General features: G+C 49.1%; 1 protein-coding gene across 4 annotated transcripts in view; it reads left to right on the top strand.

Moving 5' to 3' along the window:
• SHISA6 (shisa family member 6) overlaps nucleotides 1-23,011 on the top strand; it is a 245,111-nt gene that overhangs the window by 20,128 nt on the left and 201,972 nt on the right. The window lies entirely within an intron of this gene.

Here is a 23,011-nt window from a genome sequence, read left to right as displayed (position 1 = left end):
TTTAAGGGAAAAAGAGAAGTAGGTCTCTGTGTCCCAGACGTGGAGACAATTGTCATTCCTCAGACGAGAGAGCTGGTTTCAAGAAGGCTTCACCCTGCTGCTTTACAACAGCCACCTTCCCCAGGTGGTGGGGAAGCTGGCTATTTATCAGAAGCAGAATGCGTTTCCCAAGTGTCTGAAGAGCATCTCTCCAGAGGTCATTGCCACTTTTGCTTTCCTCTGAGAATCAAGCTCTTTTGCAATGTCGGGGGATAGTTCACCCTCACTTCCACTGACGTTTCAGCTCATTGCTCTTAGGCAGCGCTGCTGGTTTGGTGGTGGGAGGCTCTGTGCAGGTAGGAAGAGCTGAAAGCTGTGCCTACAGATTGCTTGGGTCAGAGGACACCTCTCCAGCTGTGCACCACCTCATTAGTATGTGCTACAGCGCTCTCTGTAGCCAGGAACGGTCCTCCAGCCCACACAGATCTCTTGTTAGTTCAGTGCTTGGTATCGTAACAGGTAGAATATGATGAATCTGAGATTACAGGAAATCCATCTCATCTAGTTATCTATTGGCATTTTTAATGTCTCTATCACAGTAGCACCTTTAGGGGTATTGGAATGAAAACTCTAGCAATATTTCCCTTGTCTTTTCTCCTTGGCCACATTATCTATCCTGACATCTGCTGTGAAGGTCATTGCCATTCATTTGCTTAGTGGATGGCCAGCAAACAGACAAGAATGAGCACAGATGGGAGAAAGGTCAATAGTTCCTGTGGGCTGTGGGCTTGGAAAACGTCACACAGAAGCAGCAATGTGCTCCCATAGAGGAAGGTGCTGCATTTGGCACAAGAGACAGAGCCTGAGCTGGAGGCAAACCCACAACGTCCACAGTCAACTGATGTGTCAGAAAAGATGAGGGCAGTCCCTGTGACGGTGATGCTGATGGACATTAGCGTTAGTGGAAAAATTAAGACTGGATTCTTGACTCAGATTACTATCTCCAATACCATCCTTGGGTATCTGAAGGCCTTCTAGAACTCAGATGCAACTGGCTGGTTTGCTTTTCCCAAAATGTGGCTGAGCAAAGCATCTGCACCATTCAGTCCCCACAGAAGTTGTCAGATGTGAGTTTTCTGATCGCCTTGGTGACAGAGGGGCAGACAGCTCAGGACTAGCAGTTGTGCAGGAAGCCATTTCATTACTGTTTTACAGACACCAGACCAAAAAAGACTCCAAGTCAGAACTGGAAACAGATCTTTGGCTGGTGGGAATCAGTGTTGTACTGTCATAGCGATGGGACATGGGTTTGGTTTGGGTAAATCCTTATGGGTCAGGGAGGTTTGTGTCCCAGACTCACAGCTGGTACAAATCTATGATGCTCCAGGACATCACATGGTTTAAATTGAGCCTTTATTCGCTCAGTCTCATTCTAGCTCTTCCACAGTGGCTCTTCTTCAACAACTGACCTTGATAGTATTACCAACCTGTAAGAGAAGGGATACTCAGGACCATTAGACGGATGTGGGAAGGTATGTGAGAGGAGAATGTCTCCAGATATGTTCAGGACAAGGATGTTGTTGCTGCCACTGGGGAATGCTGTCAGCAGTGAAGGGTCCCCAGATGTCACCTACTCGAGCATGAGGCAGGTAGGAAAACTCTGTGCCTGGAATTGTGCAGCTTCTGACTGCTGCCAGGATCAGGAGGCTGTAAGAGCAGGGACAAGACTCTTTCATTGTACTTGCTGGAGGAAAGGCTCTGGCCTAGTTTTTTGTTCTTCTGGCCTCTTAATTCTGAGAATATCAAATCGATGGACCAAAAGAATAGGCAGGTCCTGAAACCAGCTCCAGATGTGCCAGCAAGGAGCTGACCATACGCCGAGATAATTTTCCAGTGTGAAAAATCTTCTGCTGTTCACCTGCACTAGGGACAGGGGCATCTGCAGGTGTGAAGAACATCTCGTTGACAGTATTACCACTTCGCATGCAGCAAACAACACCGGCGAGCGCTCTGATTAGCCTGATATATCTGGGGAAGGCTTTTAATAAGCCATTTGAGTCAGGATGTTCCAGAGATGTACATATTCAAAGTGCTGTTTTCAGCACTGCCTTCCACCCAGAGGCGTATTCTGAGCTTGTTCTGAATGTGAAGAAATGCAGGAGAGGCCTTTAATCTTTATGGAAGTCGTAGCTAAAGTGTCTAGCCAAATATAGGCAGAGCATCATGGGGAGGACTTGCATCCTAATCAGTGCGTGGGGAGGAGATCACAGCACCTGGCCCTGCTCTCGCTGGGCCGCGGGCTCAGCTATGGCCCTTTCCCAAAGCCCAGGGGCATCCCGGGCAGTCGGCTTTTCAGATTTCCTCCGGGTCATATATGCCTTGACCCCGTCCATCCTTCTCCCTATCCCCTCTCTCCTCTCCTCCAGGTCTCCAGCTGGCCTCTGCTTCAAATCACTTCCCTTATTCATTCACTGAATTCTCCAGCTTCTCCCCCAAATCCCCAGCAACTATTTGAATTAATTTACTGAGGATCAGTGTAGAAATGTATGTCGAAGGCGTTCAAATTCCCTGCTGCTTCACAGTTTGTGTTGTCATTTACAGCTGTTCAGGGGAATACAAAGCAGGTGTAAAATGATCCCCCAGTCCCCGCAGTAGCATTTTACAGCCCCTGTGCTCTGTTGTAAGAAACTAGTTAAGGTGCAGGCGGGTGAAGAATTAGGGAAACCACTTGGAAAACACCCAGAGAGTTCCAGGGACAGGGTTTTTCTTTTCTCCGTGATCCTGTTACCTTTCGCTGACATTTGAAAAGAAAGAAACAAGACCAGCTTTGCCTCTAGAATCTGTAGAAGATAAGACAATTCAGTGCCACTTCATCTGCCTTTTCCTCCAAGCACACCCCTGTTACAGTGAGCCCCAACGCTTCCCACAGCTTTCCCTCCCAGGAAAATCCCAAATGGGTTAATATGTTTTCTGAGCCAGCAGCAAATGTCAGATTTTTCTGTCTCAGAACACACAGAGGGTTAGAGTTACTTGGTATCCTTGTGTTCAAAATACCATTGCTGAAAAGGGAGGTGGGTCCAGCACAGGGTGGGGTGGGTGGATGCTGCTGGAATTGTGCAGGGTGGCTGAGGCAGGACACGAGCTGCTGTCTTTGGTGCGAAGGATCCAGCTTCCTCACTTACGCAGCACCTAAGGCAGGCTGTACAGTGTTAAATATCATAGATATTCACTCACCCCTAGTACCAGAGCAGCCGATGCGCTTTAAAGCCCTCCCTCTGAGGCATTGCCAGTCGCTGTTCTACAGGCAGGGAAATGGAGCACAGAGAAGCAAGCGCCTTCTGTCAAAAGGTACTTGGGTTACCATCTTCCCTTGACTTCACAATAAATACCGGAAGCCCTCTAAATATCTGTCCCTGAGTAATTTATACGCTTTGCCCAGGTACCAAGAGAGCAGTTTTGCCCTGGGGCTACTACTTTCCCTTGAGATTGGCACCTCTCAGAGGGTTCCCCAGTGTAAGAAGGGCAAGGAATTACTGGAGGGAGTCCAGCTACAAAGATGCTGAGGGGTCTGGAGCATCTTTCATGTGAGGAAAGGCTAAGAGAGCTGGGGCTGTTGAGCTGGAGAAGAGAAGCTGAGAGGGATGTGATCAATGGGATCAGTATCTCAGGGTGGGTGTCAGAGGATGGACCAGACTCTGTTCAGTGGTGCCCAACGCCAGGGTGAGGGGCAACGGGCACAGACTGAAACACAGGAGGCTCCATCTGAACAGGAGGAGAAACTTGTTTGCTGGGAGGTGCCAGAGCCTGGCCCAGGCTGCCCAGAGCGGGTGTGGAGTCTCCTTCTCTGAGACATTCAAAGCCCCTGGACCCACCTGTGTGATCTGCTCTGTGACCCTGGTGAGCAGGGGTTGCACTGGGGGATCTGCAGAGGTCCCTTCAACCCAACCAGTCTGGGATCCTGTGGGATGGTGCTGCACTGTGTGCTTTAGTCCTTCTCGGAATGCACAGGGACAATTCCTCCTGCACCTTACGTGGGCACAGACGTGACTCTTCAATCCTGCATCCTAACAGCAAGCAGGATGGGTTGGAAAGTCAGGTGAACGAGCTACAAAGCAATTGTCCTGCTTCCAAATGGATCTTTTTAACCGCTAAACATTTATTCGCTTATCCTTTCCTAATCTTATCAGTTTGGATATCCAGCCTCCCTCTTGTGTTGGTGCCAGAGGTTTAGGACCCGGTGCTGTGGGGGTATTCAGTCATGAGCAGTTTAACACGCGCTGCTCAGTACTAGTGACAAGCACGGCCCGTGGTCCCCGTGCAGCGTCCAGCCCGGCGAGACTGGGGCTGCACCTGCTTCTGCCTCCAGTTATTGATTTATTCTGGTCTCCCTAGTGCTTTACTGAGCTGTAAAATTTTAGGGTAATCTGTGGAAAGGGAACCTATGGGAAAACTATGCCCCGCTAACAAGACACATGAGACAACAAAATATCCCCGCTGCAAATATATTTATGGGTGAGCTTGCTGGAGAATGAAAAGCAACAACGTTTGCAACAGTTTCTTTTGCCTCATGTCCAAATATCTCCCATGACTGATGTCAGGGTTGTAGGTGGCGAAATATGTAACAAGTGAAAAATTTGAAAAAAAAAGAAGAAAAAGAAGAAGTCTGGCTATTGCAGGGAAGGAAATGGGTAGGTGGAAAATGCGTGCATATACACATGTATAATGTCTTGATACTCACATGAGCCATATAGCCACAACAGAGTAGCAACATCCAGAGCTATAGGATAAATATCAGGTGCCTGCTAAAAGTGTTTTGGTGGAATTTAGCATTCATTCGACAGAGTGCAGTCCCAGAGCCACAAGGCCAGGCACGGCAGCGCTTATCATCCACAGCGATATCTAGAAACTGGAGGTTACTATGGTAACAGCATTTTTTTTTAAGAGAGACTAATGCAAGTTGTGAGCAGGAGAGAGGATTAAGCATATAGATTTACTTTGAAACAAAGCTTCACAGTGAAACTCAGCCTGCTGCAAACAATACCACGAAACATATGGAGGGGGTGGAAATGAAGTGAAGCGAGCTTTTCTGGCATCGGGCCTCCTTCCCAGAACTGGGCTGTGATGTTTGTAGTGGTCTCTGGGTTTAAGAGCAAATGCCAGGGCTGGTGGGATTGTGGGGTCCCAGGATGTGGGGCTGATGGATGCAGGAGATTGACAGTAACACCAGGAGCAGTGAGGAGTTACGGAGGATGGAGGCTGTGTGTGTGTGTGTGTGTGGTGGGGAGAGGTCCAACCCGATACATTTGGATGCTTTCCCAGTTCTGGAATCTGTACAGCTGGATTGAGAATGGCAAAAAAATACTGTTCTCAAAACATAAAAAGCAGAGATGGAAACAGTTTTGAAGCATAAGACCTAAGGGGAGAGGCCAGCTCATGCCCTCGTCTTGTGATGCTCACACAAGGTCTGCGTTGGGGGTGACGGGAAGGAACGGTGTTTACTCCAGATGGCTCCTCTCACCCTGTGCTCTGTCCTCCCCTCCAGATCGGGGAAGGGACTGGGAGCAGAGGGCTGTCACAGCAGGTGGCACAGGTGTGCTGGAGAACTGGGGGTGCTCTGGGAAAGGGCAGGACTGGGAGATGCTCCTTTCACAGAACCACAGATTGTTTGGGGCTGAAGGGACCTCTGCAGATCCCCCGGTCCAACCCCTGCTCACGCAGGGTCACAGAGCAGATCACACAGGTGGGTACAGGGGCTTTGAATGTCTCAAAGAAGGAGACTCCACACCCGCTCTGGGCAGCCTGGGCCAGGGCTCGGGAACCCTCAGAATCACAGAATGTCAGGGGTTGAAGGGACCTGGAAAGCTCATCCAGTGCAATCCCCCCATGGAGCAGGAACACCCAGATGAGGTTACACAGGAAGGTGTCCAGGCGGGTTGGAATGTCTGCAGAGAAGGAGACTCCACAACCCCCCTGGGCAGTCTGGGCCAGGCTCTGCCACCCTTACTGAGTAGAAGTTTCTTCTCATATTTAAGTGGAACCTCTTGTGTTCCAATTTGAACCCATTGCCCCTTGTCCTATCACTGGTTGTCACCGAGAAGAGCCTGGCTCCATCCTCCTGACACTCACCCTTTCCATATTGATCCCCATGAATGAGTCATCCCTCAGTCTCCTCTTGTCCAGCTCCAGAGCCCCAGCTCCCTCAGCCTTTCCTCACACGGGAGATGCTCCACTCCCTTCAGCATATTTGTTGCCCTTTGTTTCCTGGCAAGGTTTTTTTTGAGCCCTGACCTGTGTCTTGGTTTGAACATGCAAACTTGCCTATTCTTCCCCTCCAGCTCCAGTTTCACAGGTGGTGGAGTCAGCCTAATGGCTCTTCTGCCATTGAAGCAGAGATCTCAGTCCTCTGCCCCCGTCCTCTGCCGTGACCACCGCCCTCCACACAGACTCCACTACTGTCACACTCTTCCATCCGCTGGTTTGACTCATTAACCCAGCAAAATCAGCTCAGGAAGAGGTCATATGATGAAATGTAGGAGTGCAATCCAGAGCAGGGCTGAGAGCGATTACCCTGTTTAGGCAGAGCTGAATTTGTAACTGCCGAGCTGTGTGCCGTGTGCCACGTAACCCAAGGCTTGAGCAGGATCTTTAGGGGTTGCCTGTGAGCGAGTGTGCAGGACAGCCTGTGCTTGGGTGCTCTGAGAACCTGGTGTCCACCTGGGATTGATGATCAGCACCTTCAAGGCCACGTGCACTTTGAGATGGAGTGGGCTGAGCTTCGGGCCAGCAGGTCTGGGATTATCCAGAACTCCAATTTTACACCAGGGCGGCAGTTTCCAATGAAAACGATTCTGCCTGCAGTGAAGGTGTTTTAGTTTTAAGCTGCTGAGTAGTTTCCTTGGGGAAAAACCCCAGCTAAGCCCACTCTCTAACCAGCTGTTGTGTCCTGTGCCGTTCTGCGGCTCTGCTGAGTGCTGTGGAAGGGGAAAATCGTTTCTGTAGCAGGTTTGCTTCTCCCTGTTTGCCTCTACGTGTCTTGCTAGATCAATTATTGTTTGTAAAATGCATTAGGTCTTCAGATGAAAGGCAGAAACGCAATGTTTTCTTCCATTAATCAGAGCACTTTACAGAAAACATCAATTTAAAATGTTAAAGCCAATTTGCAACTGGTATTGACAACAATTAAATTGGCCTCCAGAAAGTAATGCAACTAGTTGCTTTTGACACTGTGAGGAATGAAATCTTTATAACGACGTTCTACGTGTTGAGCTTCTCCCATTTCGTGATTGCTGATCCTATCACACTCTACAGAAGCATAAGCCGAGGTGAAGTGCTGGAAGCAATGCACCATTAAGAATATGCCATAATCAGTAAACTTTTCTTCCTCTCTTTTTGGACCTCTGCCCAAATAATGCAACTCAATCTGTGCTCTGCTCTCATCACTGTCAGGTTCCTTTCTTTGCTTCCCAGTTGACTTTGCTGACTTTAAAAATGACACAAAAATGTACTGAAACAAAGGTTGAGTACTTTATTCCTGCCATTTTCAGAGGAGGAACGAGCTCCAGAGCTGGCGGCTGGTCACAGCCTCCATGAAGAGCACTGGCACGCAGGCCCTGCAAAGCTCTAATTAATTCCTGCAAATTTGTCATGGAAAACTACCAACTCACCTTTCAGACATGTGAGAATAAAGGTGATACTGGGGAAGTCATGGTTAACTTCTCACTAATCAGTCCTTGAGGATGTAATGAATAGCTCATCGGACATCCAGAGGTGTTGCCAGACCCTGGCTAGGGGAAGTGAGAGCAGTTACCAGCAGAGGATGTTGCTCCAGTCTCTGAAAGCCTAGCTGATTAGTGTTCTGTTTCAGGCTCTAAATCCTGCAAGGCTTAGCCAGTTGTCTCTTACTGTCTTGTCTCAAGCCCTGCTTGGCCAGGATTGAGGCACAGTCTGCACAGCTCCTTCCCATGTCTTTCAGCAGCATTTCTCTCCATGAGCCAGCTTGGCTTCTCCTTCACAGCACTCCTATCTCCAGGATGTTCCCACCTTCTGGGATATGCCAGGGGTGTTTTCTTGTGGCTTTCAGCAAGAGATGTTTCTTTTCTAGCTTGGAGGACAGAAGGAAGGTTTGGCTTATGCTGAAGATCTGAAGACAGCTTGTATTGTTGGCTGCAAACAGCTTTATCATTGGTGCCGTCCCTGTTCCTTCTGGCACGTCAGCCATGTGTGTAGCTTGGGAATTTAGTGGGTCTTGCCTCATTTCCTCTTCTCCGAAGCTTTATTACTCTCAGACCATCTTACTTGTTGCAGGTACCTGGAAAGATTCCCGTGTGGCTGTTTATATGAGTGTACCTAAAAAGGAGCGATGCCCTCCTCCACAAAAGGACAAATCTAAGTGCTCTTTCTGTTTGATTTAAAATATTTAAGGAGGAAGGAGAAGGGAGTACATCTGTCACAATCTCACTTACAATCAAAGAAGTTAATGGGAAGATTCCTTCTGACTCTCCTGGGCTTTGGACAAGGCCCTGTACCACAACATTAACAAATAATGTAGTTCACATCTCATCAAATCCTTCCCAGGGAAATAATTCTAATATATGTGGATGGCCTTTTGCAGCTCTCTCTCCAGATCTGCCCCTGGTTTGCCACCTGTGCCAACACCTCTATCTTCTAGTGTTAAATCACTTCTGTGATAACGGTTGCTCTGTAAAACAAACACCACACAAGGCGTTCAATTGCTGCCGGTCACACAGCAGCGTCCCGGTGCTCGGAATGACCCCTCTGAATAGGCAGGAAGATAAATACTAATCCCCAAATCTGTGTGTGTCTCCCCAGTGTCTCCCAGCCGCAGTAATGCAGCCTCTGTGGCGCTTCTTTTCATTTCACATCTCTCCTCCCTGGATCCGCAGCTTCTCCTATGGAGAAAGCGTTTCTCAGCCGGCTCCACAGGCCAGGTGCCGTTATGCTGGGTACATCAGGCTTGCCAGAGGGACCCGAAATCCCAATCCTTCCTTGGGCCACTGTAGGCATTCTGCACTGACAGTTCAGGTACGCAGACATCCATCCCCCTCATAGCAAGCAGTGCTATGGCTCTTACAGGAAGGACGCAAGAAAGGTGTGGGGATGTGTCCGTGGTGCAGGTTAAGTGCAGCATTAAGCGAACCAAAGTGCTGCAGTCTGCCTGAGATCACAGACAGTGAGTACGGCATCCAGGTTGCACAGCTCAGCAGAACAAGTTTTTTTGTTAAATCCTACTTAAATATTAATATATTGAGTGTTCAGGAAGCAGGGCAGGGGAGGGGAGGTTGAAAGGGCTCTTGATGCGCAGAATACAATTAGGTAGCTCCAACTACTTCTGTCTCTGAAGCGTCCCACTTCTGCCTCGGGGTTGGTTGTTGTGGATCTCAGAGGTTCTCATCCCAAGCTTCCAGGTTTCTGACTGCCCTCATTGCATCGCTTCAGTGCCTGGCACTGGCACAATCACACAGCTCAGAGTTAGCTGATGTCCTCTCTCTTCTGAGCCTGGCTTGTCCTCCTTGATGAGCATCTGAGACGCACAGAAATGACCCCAGAGGACTTCAGGTGTGACGTGGCCGGAGGAGCTAAGGTGGAAGAGGAGCCTTCCTGTCATACCTGCCTTCCTGCCCTTTCTTTTTTGTCCTCAGTCCCTCTGCTGTGGCAGGGGCAGCACTAGGAGCTGGACTAATGACAACACTTACCTCTACACTCATCTCCACTCTCCAGTTGCCTGACATGGTTCTGAGTGGGCTTGTCCACCAAAGGATTCAGGTAGATAAGAATGAGTTCTGGTCAAGCCTTGCAGTTCTCATGACTTGTGGATGAGGGAGTTGTAGTGAGGGCTTTGACAAGTTGTCCTGAGTTTTGTGATGCATTTTGACATGCAAGAGAGCGATTGTGTAACGCTCTGGCTGTCACTTGACATCCATGAGATCACGTGAAGATCTCTCATCTTGTCCTTCAGGAGACTAACCCAGGACAGTGCTTTGTGCCAGCCCTGAAGAGCCAGCACCAACTCTGCAGGTAAACCTGTGGACCCTTTGCCCATGGGATCGTTCTCATCTGAGCAGGGCAATGACTTCTTGACTGACAAAAAGGAAACCAACGCTGTCTGCCCATGGCTGGAGAGGGCATGTAGTTGCCCACCAGACTAAGTTCTGCAGCTCTGTAGCCCCTGGCGTGGCTGGGGGGCCGGTCCATGCAGAGATAAAGGCAGCAGCAAAGCATCCTCACGAGTCTGCTACAAACGCAGTTGGAACTTCTCAACTAAAGAGCAGTCGCTCCTCCAAGGATCCTGGACTTTTTTATGATGCAAAGAGTCACACATCTAAACTAGGGACAAACCTTTATTTTGTAGAGTATCTTGGGATGCTGCCCAGGCGCTTGGGTGGGGATTTAGTTCTGCTCACACTGACATGGTCCCAGCCTTGTATTAAGTAGCGGGGTGAGACCTGTGAACATCAGTTTAACGTAATTGTCAGAATGATACTTGGTGGAGCTAATGAAATATTTACCTTTGAGCAGCTGTAAGATCATTAATGTTTCACTTTCTGCTGCCAACCAGCCCTTTCCTGATTTACATTCTTGAATTGTTTCTGAGACTAATTGCACTGCCCTTCGTAAATCAGGGACTTGGGCTTTTCTGGGGCACTTTCAATTAGGAAAAATCCAGCTCTGCCCTGCTGGTGGGGGCATCTGTGGCAAGAAACCAGGAGGTGGAGGCTAGGACAAGCACTAACCTTTTGTAAGCCTTCCCAGATCCCCACAGCGGGTACTGGGGGCTCTAATGAGGTGAATGATGGAGTCTTAGAGCACGGTGGCACAGGCATGATGCTGTGGCCAAGCTCACACCTTTGGGCTCTCCATGCGGCTTGGAGACACTGCTGGCATTGGGGGTGGTTGGTCTCTTCCAAGCAAGTGATAGGAGGAGAGGAAATGGCCTCAAGTTGCGCCAGAGGAAGTTCAGATTGGGTATTGGGGAAAATCCCTTCCCAGAAAGGGTTGTAAAGCGGTGGGGCATGCTGGCCAGGGCGGTGGTGGAGTCACCATCCCTTGAATAGACGCGGACATGAGGTTCTCAGGGACACGGGTTAGTGCCAGAGTCAGGTTATGTTTGGACTTAATGACCTTGAGTGTCTCTTCCAACCAAAATGATCCTGTGACTCAAAGAGTGACTCCTTTCACACTGGCGCTGGTGTCTCGGCACCTTTGTTATTGGCGCGCAAGTGCCTGACTGGGGCCGTTGGTTTAGCTCAGGGGTCGGCAGGAGACACGGGACAAAGTCCAGACATTACCGTGACTTTGGAGAAGGTGAATCGTCCCCAAGACAAAGATGAAGTGGGAAGGGAGAGCAGGTCTTTCTCCCAAAGGAGTGTCTGTGCTTTCCAGAAATGTATTAAAGGCCACAAGCAGCTTCAGTTTGGTGTTGCAGGTATTTTTCTGATCTCCCAGGAGGAAGCATATGGTTTATCTGGCTTTGGTAAGTTTGGGGATTCTTTTTGCTTTTGCTCTTGGTTTTCTGTTGGTGAGTTATGTCAATTCCTTTATTATAGCTAAAGAAAGATTTATTTTTTTTTAAATAATTTCCTTTCTACTGTCAGAGTTGCAGAGGCTCGAATCTGGAAGTGTGCTTATTTTTTGGGACAAAACTAAGCTTGAGGAGGCTCCGTCTCACAGACAAGTGTTACGTGTGCTTCAGGAATCGCTCCCATGCTAGATGAAAGGAGACTTTGCCACAGAAAAAATGGTTATACTTTTTCTTGTATAATCTGATGTCTTGATCTAAAGGAGAGAAAATTTTTAGGCAGGCTGCTAGAAAATTATGGTTCAATCAGCCTTTGTGCCTGGCCAGTGTCGGTGCTCCTCTTCAGAAAGGCTGTGGAGGCGATGCTGGGCTGTGGAAGAGGAGCTGGCAGAGCAGCTGCGCTGTGAGGGGTGACAATAAAACAAAGGAGAAGCGTTAAGGTGGTTTTTGTGAAAGGAAGGCACAAGCGGTGGGTTCGCCAGCGCTCCGTGAAGTATCGACTGATGTGTGGAGGGAAGTGATTCTGTGTAGTCATTTTTCTTTGGAAATTGTGAGTGGGGTCTTTCATCAACAGTGCTTGAGAATACTGAGGGATAAGATGAAAGGTCTTCTGAGAATTAATAACAGACTTAAATTTGAGAAGAAACTTGGGCAATGGGTTCAAACTGGAACACAGGAGGTTCCAATTAAATATGAGAAGAAACTTGTTGGGGGTGAGGGTGTCAGAGCCTGGCCCAGGCTGCCCAGGGAGGTTGTGGAGTCTCCTTCTGTGCAGACATTCCAACCCGCCTGGACACCTTCCTGTGTAACCTCATCTGGGTGTTCCTGCTCCATGGGGGGATTGCACTGGATGAGCTTTCCAGGTCCCTTCCAACCCCTGACATTCTGGGATTCTGTGATTAAATGACAGAAAGCAGTGGATAGGGACAAACAGTAAGGTTTTGTAGTGGGCAAATTGTTAGAGTCCTAGAAGATCTGCTTTGGGACATTTTTGTGTATTTTTGACTGATCTAGAAAAGATGTACAGTGAGGTCACAAAAGGTTGTGCAATATGGAATTATGGAATATTATGGAAATATGGAATTATTATGGAATTATATGGACATAACGCAGCCTGTGTTAGTAGGTGGCCCTGCATGAGCAGAGGGTTGGACCAGATGGCCTCCAGAGGTCCCTTCCAACCTCAGCCTATGAGACGTCTATGATTCTACAATTATTCTGAACTCTGAGGCTGACAGCAGGAACTTACCAGTCTGAAGATAATCTAGTGAAACGATTTCCAACATCAGTGGGAGGGAGGCCAGCAAGCTGTGTGTTCGACAGGGAGCTCGGGGGATACCAAACACCTAGCTGGGCTTTTAGGTTTCAATAGTGCCCACCTCATCTTTATGTGTAATTGTTAAAAATATGAAGTCTTAGAGAAAATGTATTCTGCCCTTGTGATGTTTCGCACTCCCGAGTGTCTGTTTGATCTCACCCTTCCAAGAATCCAGCACAACTTCTATCAACCAGGTTTCCCTACGACTTTTGGGTGCTGAAGATAATGGTCAGAACCATTCAGAGATTAAGGGAATCTCCCTAAAAGCAATAGGGTCCTGGGAAACTGAGCAACCAGGGCTGTGCTGGGCTGTGTCCTGCCAGGAGGTGTGAACAGCAGCGTCCCCGGGCACCCAGCACCCAGAGGGCAGGCGTGGTATGTCTGTTTACACTTCACACATGCCTTGGACCACAGCCCTGGCCCCCCAGGCCTTCCCAATGCTCCTTTGGGGCAGCCAGCTCTGCAGATGCTCAGGGAAGCAGCTCCTGCTTAGAAGGCACGTTGCTCTCCTTGACCTATTTGCTCATTACCTCCACAAATGTGATTTTGATTAAGGAATTTTCCTAACTAATTACTGTGGTATTAGCAATTCAGCCAAATAGAAAATAGTCCAGAAAGCACCGTGGCGTGGTATGTGCCCGGAAGGCCAGCTTGCCAGCTTCCAGCGGGCTGCCGGGAGACGGCGAACGCCAGCGCTGCGGGGCAGGTGGACACAGTGTCGTCCTGCCCACCGGGGCACAGGGTCCCCCGGTCACGTACCAGGTCTGTGTGTGTCTTCTGCTGCTCGTCATCGTGCTCCCCTGGAGCTAGGGGGAGGTTAGAATCATAGAATCATAGAATTGTTTCAGTGGGAAGAGACCCTCAGGATCATAGAGTCCAACCATAACCTGACTCTGGCACTAACCCATGTCCCTAAGAACCTCGTCTAAATGCCTTTAAAACCACTCCAGGGATGGTGATTCCAGCACTGCCCTGGGCAGCCTGTTCCAATGCCCGACAACCCTTTGGGGAAGAAATTGTTCCCAAGATCCAACCTCAGCCTCCCCTGGCGCAACTTGAGGCCGTTTCTTCTGGTTCTGGCGCTTGTTCCTGGGGAGCAGAGCCCGACCCCCCCTGGCTCCAAGCTCCTTTCAGGCAGTTCAGAGATCAGAAGGTCTCCCCTCAGCTCCTGTTCTTCAGCTGAACCCCCCAGGTCCCTCAGCCGCTCCCATCACACTTGTGCTCCACCCCCTCACCAGCTCCGTTCCCTTCTCTCAACTCGCTCCAGCATCTCAAGGGCTTTCTTATGATGAGGGGCCCAAAGGTGATGAACTTCTGACACCAACTGCAGATTCACAGGTTAAATCCACTCTTGCTTGCTGTTCTTTGTTAAAACTAAAACGCCTGCTGAGCTGTTTCGAGCAGCGGCAGAGAAAGATAACACGTCCCTTACGAAGAAGGAGCTGGTTCCGTGTGGCAGTTGCATGTCCCAGCCTGGTTCACAAGGGACAAGGTCACACGTGTCACATCCCTGCCCAGGGTACATCACACCGACTGAGCTGCTGAACAGAGCCCGACTCGGGGAGCTGATAAACCAGCCCCCGCTTTACCAGCTGACCTTGGCATCCTTCTGCATATGGCATTGCGATGAGCTCCCTGTGCCACCACATACTTTCCTGTTAAGAGTTTGCCATCGAGGAGCTCTGACAGAGTTTCTCCTGACAGGAGACAGCCAAAATCATGTGCAAATCTGACCCAGGACTAGAAAAAGACACACTCAGAGTGACTCAGCCCAAGCAGATTGTCGTCCCCAAGTAAAACTGCTTGTAAAAGGGGCCAAAGCTGAGCTTCCTTCCACTCAAGAAAGGCAGAAAAATAATGGTGTCACCTTAAAGATCGAAACACCTGGCTGAATTCCTCTCTGTGAGAGTAAGTACCTGGGAAACGAAGCCAGCACTCACTTTCTGCAAGCATCTGCCTCAGCATTCAGCAGCTTTCTAATGCAGTTCTGGGGGAGTGCTGCCAAACGGAAAGGGACTCATTCCAAGGCTTCGGCAGTGAAAATATAAATATCCCTCTTGTTAATTTTGGGTGCCATAATCCATCAGTGGCTGTCTTGTGCAGTTTAGCTCTGTGACATCTCCTGACAGCATGGGCAGTAAAGCATTCCCACACCGATGTAAAACAGGCTGGTGCTGGGGCATTCTTTGTTAGCTGCCCATTAAGCTGAACAGAAGGATGCAGGTGGTGGGATGGGCTGGGTTTGTGGAGCGCAGCCATCTAGGAGACAGAAGTTACTGGTGCAGTCACCGCTGTGGCTGCCGTGTGTGGTCGGAGGTGCAAATGTCACTATTTGCACAGTACACAAAGAGCTACGGGGATGCCCAGCTCTGGCCAGCATGGCCTGGGGGCTGGGCACAGTGCTCCAGAAAAGGGTCAGTCATATAAATGGAGCCTGGCTTACTGTTGAGTGTTTATGATTGCAAGGTGACAATAAAACCGTGGCAGATGTATTGTTAACCTCCTCTCCTCCCCCTTCCCCTTTTTGCCCTTCCCTCTCCCCCCTTCCCACTCAGCACAGGTGATCGGGAGGGAAACAAGGACAGAGAGAAGAGAGCTGGAAAAATTAAACATGTTTTACTAATGCTACTAATAAAAATAGAGAAAATAATACAAAATATACAAAACCAATCTTGAAAGTCCCAGCAACTGCAGAGCTGGCACCCAAAGTCCTGGACTGGACTCTGCAGCCAACCGGAGCTGGATTCAGTCTGTCACTGGCCTCAGTTCGCAGGGACAACTAGCAAGGTCCTCTGCTAATGTCGGCCATAAGGAAAAGGGACGAGATCCTCGTGATCTCCACTTTTATATGAAGTATTCACATGAATGGGATGTTATACTCGGTCAGTTTTTTGGTCACCTGTTTCTCATTGTCCTTCTGGTGAGATGTGAATCTGTCCTTATCAATAACCTCGCATTCCATTGCTATGTTTACCAAAACATGGATCTGGTTCTCCGGGAAAATGCAGCTCATATGAAGCTTGAGCTGACAGGCAAATTCACTAAAAGAGAAACTTGTTTTTAACAAAACCAGGACACTTACCTGTACAGCTGTGCCATGTGTTCTCCTTGAGTAAACCCTGCAGGAGATTCGTTTAATGCTGCACTAGATGTTTTTAAATTGTGATAGTACCCTCACAGAGTTCGGTATCGCATGGGGCAGATGGGCAGATCCTGCTGCACTGCAGAGGGGGAGATCCTGGGTGGAGGGGACTTGCAGTGAAGAGCTTGCTTGCTTGAAGCAAAGGCAAAGCTGTGCCCGTGCTGACAGCAACTCAGAGAATCACAGAATCATTCTGGTTGGAAGAGACCCTCGACATCATGGAGTCCAGCCATAGCCTAACTCATGAACTTGGGCTTATGTCGGTGTAGATATAGAACAACAACTCCTCTGAGACCTGCAGGGATCTCAGAGCAGAAATCTGGTACTGAAATCCCGTGTTCCCGCTTGGCTTAATGGACGTGAGCTCTTCTGTGTCCATGCCCTAGGGCTGCAGCTCAGGAAGGACAAGAGAGAGGCAAAGATTTAATAGCTGTGCCATGTCACTCCTCCTAAAAGAGCTTTTAGATCCCTGGAGGAGGAGCATCTACGATACCTCAAGCCAGGCCGGGAGCCGTAGGGTGCCTGTCCTCCAGCATCCTGCAGGCGTTAACCCCGTTCTTGGCACTGGCAGGATAAGGCTCAGGATAAGGCTCAGGATAAGGCTCAGGATAAGGCTCAGCACACTGGCCCATCACAGCTGGGCAGGAGACCCCCAGGTTTGCCTCCTTGAAACACCCCTGAAGTGCTGGACTCCTCCAGCTGTTCGTGCATACTGATTTACTGGTATTTTGTTATTTAAGTAGAAGACACCCCTCTGTCAGTTTTCTTCATCCTCATCTTTCAGCACCAGCCTACGTTAAAACACCTCCAGAAAGCTTTCCCAGTCCTTTGTCTTATTCTAAGTAGTTCTTTAAACTTACATTTGTTTTTCTCTTTCTTATGCACTAAAATGTTATTTATAACATCCCCCCTATGCTTTAGGCTTGGTTGTAGACCTTGGTTCACTTTGTTTCTGCTCAGACATTTCCAGCCTGATCTGGACTGCTCTACTTACACCTCCAAACCCTGTTGGAGCAACTAATGTCAAGCATGAAATGCACATGAGACATCAGTGTTACATTCAGCCTATTAAACTTGAGCTCTCAAGTGTGTTACCAGCTCTCCATCGGGATACACGCCGCACATTCACATTAGCAATTAAAATACACAGCAGGCCTGGCAGCAAGTTCCTTTGGGAAAACTGCCTCCCACACTCGTGGGTTGGGGGATTCCTTACGGATTCAGGATCCTGGAAGGATCCCACTTCTCGGAAGCATCTTGGCTACTGCAGTTTGCAGTGTGTGTATCAACGCGTGGCTGTGCCATGGTCACCCATCGCTTGTCAATACAAGCTCTCGCAGTAGAGGATGGAGCCACCGTCAAGGGGCAGCTGCAGAGCAGACCAGGTCCAGGATATCAGGGAACCATGAAAATATAGTCAACTGATAGTCAATAAAAGAATCTGACAATCACACAGGACCAACATCCCCTTATTCCAAAGCTGTTTTTAAAGCAGTGTTGACTTTCCCTCCAAAACAACCCTTCCTTGCTTTTAAGTGCTTTTCCAGGTACTTAAGGATGGAGAGAATCAGCAGCCACAATTTATGGGGAAACTGAGTCAGGACGAGGTATGAAGCTTATCCCCAAAGTCAGCCAGCCATCATGAAGTCAAGCCAAGAAATGGTAGACAGGTCTTCTGAGCTCTGGTGTTGATCTCTGTCTTGCCAGAGACACCGTGTTCAGAAGCAGCGTGTTTAATTCTGTGCTTGCGTTCTGTATGAGTTACTGCAGATGGGCGAGGGAGCGAACAGGAGAACACTGCTCGGGTCAGCTCCCTTCAAAGAAGAGTTATTCTTCTGGTCCTTGTGAAACGGCAAGAAGTTTGGTAGAGGAAGTAGTGAGGGGTGCCGTGGGAGGGCCATCGCTGGACTCAGTGTTGAGGCAACGATAGCAGGAGGCATTTGATGCTCAAGGGCTTCCACCATTACATGAGCCAGGGGTATATTAGAATCGTGCACTAGCAGTTGCCTGCTGACTCGGAAACAAGGACAAGGATAACGGCTGATCAGGGTAAAGGGGGATGGGAAGATGCAAAAAGACAACTAAGGGGGTTCTCTGAAAGTCCCCAAAGGTACCCTGCTACAGATGTCACAGGGAAGTGAGTAGGTGCTAAGATCTCAAAGGCTTTTGAGTATTTGAGCATGATGTCCCCTCTCAAATTGTTTTAAGAAACGATCTAGACTCTTCAGCACTTCTATAGACTTCAAGAGGCGCCTATCTACATCCTTAGGCACATGAAGTACCTACAAGAGCTTTTTCCAGTCTTTCCTAATATCAGCAGGATTCTCCTCTTAAGTCCTGACTTTTCTTTCTTAATTGGGGCTCAGTTTGAGATGTGAGTTTTTGAAGCTGTTGTTGCTAACTTCTTTGCTTCCAAATGAAAGCAGAAACAATAAATGACTACACTTAAGTGTGTGAAACAGAACAACTTGCATCCTGAGACTGTCAGTTCCATATACCCATTTATTTACTCGCAGTTACAAACAGAGCACCTCATGAATATTTATAAAGAAGCTCCTGAAGTCCAACTGAGAAAATAAGTATTATCACCATTTACCAGTTGTCAAACTGAAGCACAGGCAGAGACACAGCTTGCCCAAAGGGGCCAAGCAGGCTAACATCACAGCCGAGTCCATGCTGTCAGCTTTCCTTCCATCACAGCCACCACTGCTGCGTCCTCTTCCATCACACTCCCCCATTGAGCAGCGTCTCCACCCACCGTTCTCACGTGGATAAACAAACACTTTCTTTGTAGCACCGACTTTAAGCTTCTCCCTTGTAGGAAATGTCTGAAGTGTCCTGGATTTGATGGCAAATCAGGATGGGGAGTATTGCAGTTATGATTTATCTAGCCAAGTAAATGAATAAAGTTTTCCTAGCCAGGTCTGGGAGCAGCCATCAAGTCCCCATGGTGCCTGGGTCATCAGACGAAGGTTGAGAGCTGCCTCTCGCACGTCCGCAGACCCTCACGTTCAAGAACATCCTCTTTGACAGCCAGGTTCCAAGCTCTAAGTCTGAACAAGTCATGGGGGATCCTGGTGAAGTGGAGGCAACCTTGAGATGGCTTCATCTGAGCAAGCTTGAAATTAAGAAGTCTGTTTCTTTTCCACAGAATGTAGAAAGGAATGGCAGGGTGCAAACTTAGATGTCTTGAGGGCAAACACAGGGCAAATCACAGAATCCCAGCCTGGCTGGGTTGAAGGGACCTCTGCAGATCCCCCAGTCCAACCCCTGCTCACGCAGGGTCACAGAGCAGATCACACAGCTGGGTCCAGGGGCTTTGAATGTCTCAGAGCAGGAGACTCCACACCCGCTCTGGGCAGCCTGGGCCAGGCTCTGGCACCTCCCAGCAAACAAGTTTCTCCTCATTTGAGGAGCTGAGTGCTTCCTTGCTCCCTCCTGTGCCAGGCACACAGCCCTTGTGTAACTCAGCCCAAGAGAGGCTCCAGGTTGGATGGCATAACTGCTTTTGTGCCACTCTTTCAGGAGTTAAACCATGCCTTGAAAGTATCCTGGCTTCTTGCCATCCATGTATCCCTATTTAACTCAACCAGAATAACCTCTCCAGCCCAGAAAAACAAAGGGCTTCTCTCAGGAGTTACGGTCACTTGGTATCTTCCCCCAGTTAAATTCTGGTGTTCAGCAGTGCAGATACTGCAGTAGCATGTAGGGATGTGATCAATGGGATCAATATCTCAGGGTGGGTGTCAGAGGATGGACCAGACTCTGTTCAGTGGTGCCCAACGCCAGGGTGAGGGGCAACGGGCACAGACTGAAACACAGGAGGCTCCATCTGAACAGGAGGAGAAACTTGTTTGCTGGGAGGTGCCAGAGCCTGGCCCAGGCTGCCCAGAGCGGGTGTGGAGTCTCCTTCTCTGAGACATTCAAAGCCCCTGGACCCAGCTGTGTGATCTGCTCTGTGACCCTGGTGAGCAGGGCTTGGACTGGGGGATCTGCAGAGGTCCCTCCAGCCCCAACCAGCCTGTGGTTCCGTGATTCTGTAACAGGGAAAATCCCTGATCCCAAACAGCCCAGGCACAGCCAGGGGTTCAGGCCATGCGAGGCTTCCCTCACACGGCACAGCAGGGTGTGCAAGGAGGACGTTCCACCCAGGCACATCTGGAGTTTCTAATAGCAAATTCGTTTTACCAGAGGCACCTACAGCAGCTGGCATCTGTCAAGCTATGGCGTTCATTTGGAAATGATAAACCGTTCTGCTTTCCTTGAGGGCTGGATGTTCAGCGTACAGCTGGCTGGTTGGAGGGCTCACTTGCCTCGCGCGTTGTCCCTTCAGAGCTGGGTTAGATTGCTTGTCACAGCAGGTGACGTTACACTGCAGAGGTGAGACCTGGCCAAGGTTTTATAGTTTTCCCTTCCTCAAGGTTTGGGCTGCGGTATGAGCATCACATCAGAAATACAACAGAAACTGTGACTCTTCCTTCATGGTGACAGTTTGGGATACTTTAGAAATTGTCAGTTGTCTTTCTGGACTTCAAAAGGTAGTTGTGTTGAATTTTGAGCAGTTTGAAGGATAGCGCAGGGTGTCCAGAGGCAGACGATGTGACTCAGTCAGTGTTCGCAGTGTCACAGGTGCGAGGCACCTGTGGGGTTCGGTGTGCCAGCTTCGTGTGCGGCTGAAAGAAATGAATACTGCAAACAGAGCTGGTCTTGCCTCTGAAACTGAGAGAAATGCAGTGCCAGAATGGATTGCTAGAAGAAACTGCCAGCATCTTGTGAAAAGTCTGTTGTTTCCTAAAGACAGAAGGAAAAATAATCACTGTGTCTGAGATGTAATAGCTTTGGTGGTCCAAACACCTGCCAAATGGTGCCAGGCCTGCCACGGGCTTTAAAAAAGCCTGGTGTGTTAGACATGGACATTGAAATGAATCACAGAATAACAGAATCATAGAAACATTTTGCTTGGAAGAGACTCTTAAGATCATCAAGTCCAACCATAACCCAGCTCTGGTGCTAACCCATGCTGTACTTCGGGAAAAATACCTGCTCGTATCTTGCTCCTACCAGCATGGAAAAACTCTCTGGCAGTCTGACCTTCTGACCAACCCAAACCAATTCCACAGCCACAAAGCTCAGGATAATGATGGGAGAGTTAGAGTTTTGGTGTGTGACACTTCCCATAACCTGTCACCTTTGCCCTGTTGGTTAGTGATGGCTTTTCACACCTGTGAGCTCTGAGATGTCCCTTCCCTATGGCTTGTTCCCTTCAGGAGCTGCCCAGGGCAGTCTGTAACCTGCTATGAGTGGATATTAGTGCTCCTGTTAAGGGGTTTTGATTAAAATACCAATCTCCTTCCCTTTCTTGCCTTCATCTCTTTTTGACCATTCTCCTTTCTCACGTCCTTTCTTTTGTCTCTCCGTTCTGTTTTTCCTGCTACTCCCTGGCTATACGATAGAAACGGGAGGGAATCGTTCAGATCTGCTCTTCGATCTGCTGAGATCGAGTCTGAAAAGTCAGTGGAACTGCCTGCTGTTTTTTACAATCTAGGTCTGAAACTGAGGAGAGAGGGAAGGATGAGTTAGGAGAGAACAGAAATGCTCAGTCTCAGCACAGACCAGAGGGCACCACGTTGCCATCCCCATTGTACCGAGCCTGGGGACAGTGACATTGGAGTCACCCTGCCAGCACCAGGAATTCACCTCTCCATCTGCATCCAGCTTTCCTGGTTGAGTCGGTGTCCTTCAGAGTTCATTGTCACTCTTGGAATGAACTGATTCTGGGAACTGATTAGGGCAACGAAGATGCTGAAGGGAGTGGAGCATCTCCCATGTGAGGAAAGGCTGAGGGATCTGGGGCTCTGGAGCTGGAGAAGAGGAGACTGAGGTGGGACTCATTCATGTTTACAGATATCTAAAGGGTGAGTGTCAGGAGGATGGAGCCAGGCTCTTCTGGGTGACAACCAATGATAGGACAAGGGGTAATGGGTTCAAACTGGAACACAAAAGGTTCCACTTAAATATGAGAAGAAACTTCTTCCTGGTGAGGGTGGCAGAGCCTGGCCCAGGCTGCCCAGGGAGGTTGTGGAGTCTCCTTCTGTGCAGACATTCCAACCCGCCTGGACACCTTCCTGTGTAACCTCATCTGGGTGTTCCTGCTCCATGGGGGGATTGCACTGGATGAGCTTTCCAGGTCCCTTCAACCCCTGACATTCTGGATTCTGTGATTCTGTGCTTCCTGGAAGCAGAGTGCCCAGGGGGGGCGAGGAGCTTTGTCCCAGGGAAGGGGACATTTTTTCACCAGAACAGCACACTTTGTGACTGGCTGGTTTTCACTAAAGGACCAAGGCTCTGCAGGGACTCGTTCTCCCGCAGCAGCAGGGCTGGAGAACATGCTGGGGGCAGCGAGCGCTGCACGGGCTGTTGCAGTGGCTGCAGTGGGAGGCAGCTGCCCGTATTTCTCAGCACTTTCTTTGCTTTTCAGAACAATTCTGGTGATGATGATGATGCAATATCTACAGCTCTAATTATTCCATGCTTTGGGGGATAATCAATGGCCTGCAGCCTCTGCATATCAATATTGCAGGGTCTGATGCTACGAATCTTTGTGATATGTGTAAGCTAGGCTCTGTCCCCTTTCTCTTGTCACTTACAGCTGAGCAGCGTTTGCATATTAAGGCCCGGATTACCCACTTTCTTCTCCTTTGAGTGACATACAGAAATCAAGATACACAAATTTAAGCAGTTCATCAACCCAATTTCCTTTCAAACATGAACGGACAGGGGCTGAGCTATGGGCGTATCTGGTGATCTCCCTCCTGAGCCACCTGTACAGTCATGAAATTCTTGTGAGGAGCCTATGGCAGAGTTATAGATCGAATTATGTTTTCCCTTCTGTATTCCCAAAGCACAACGGGACCTTTGGCAGCTCCGGCCTGCTCACATCTGCTCTCTGCTCTCCCGTTTGACTCTGGCAATGGCCACCTTCTCCTTCACAAGAAGACGTAGAGCCAGCCAGTGCCAAACGGGTGATAATCTGCCC

The sequence above is a fragment of the Columba livia genome, chromosome 18 (assembly GCF_036013475.1).
Source record: "Columba livia isolate bColLiv1 breed racing homer chromosome 18, bColLiv1.pat.W.v2, whole genome shotgun sequence".
Classification (NCBI taxonomy): domain Eukaryota; kingdom Metazoa; phylum Chordata; class Aves; order Columbiformes; family Columbidae; genus Columba; species Columba livia.
This window is presented reverse-complemented; position numbering and strand designations above follow the sequence as displayed.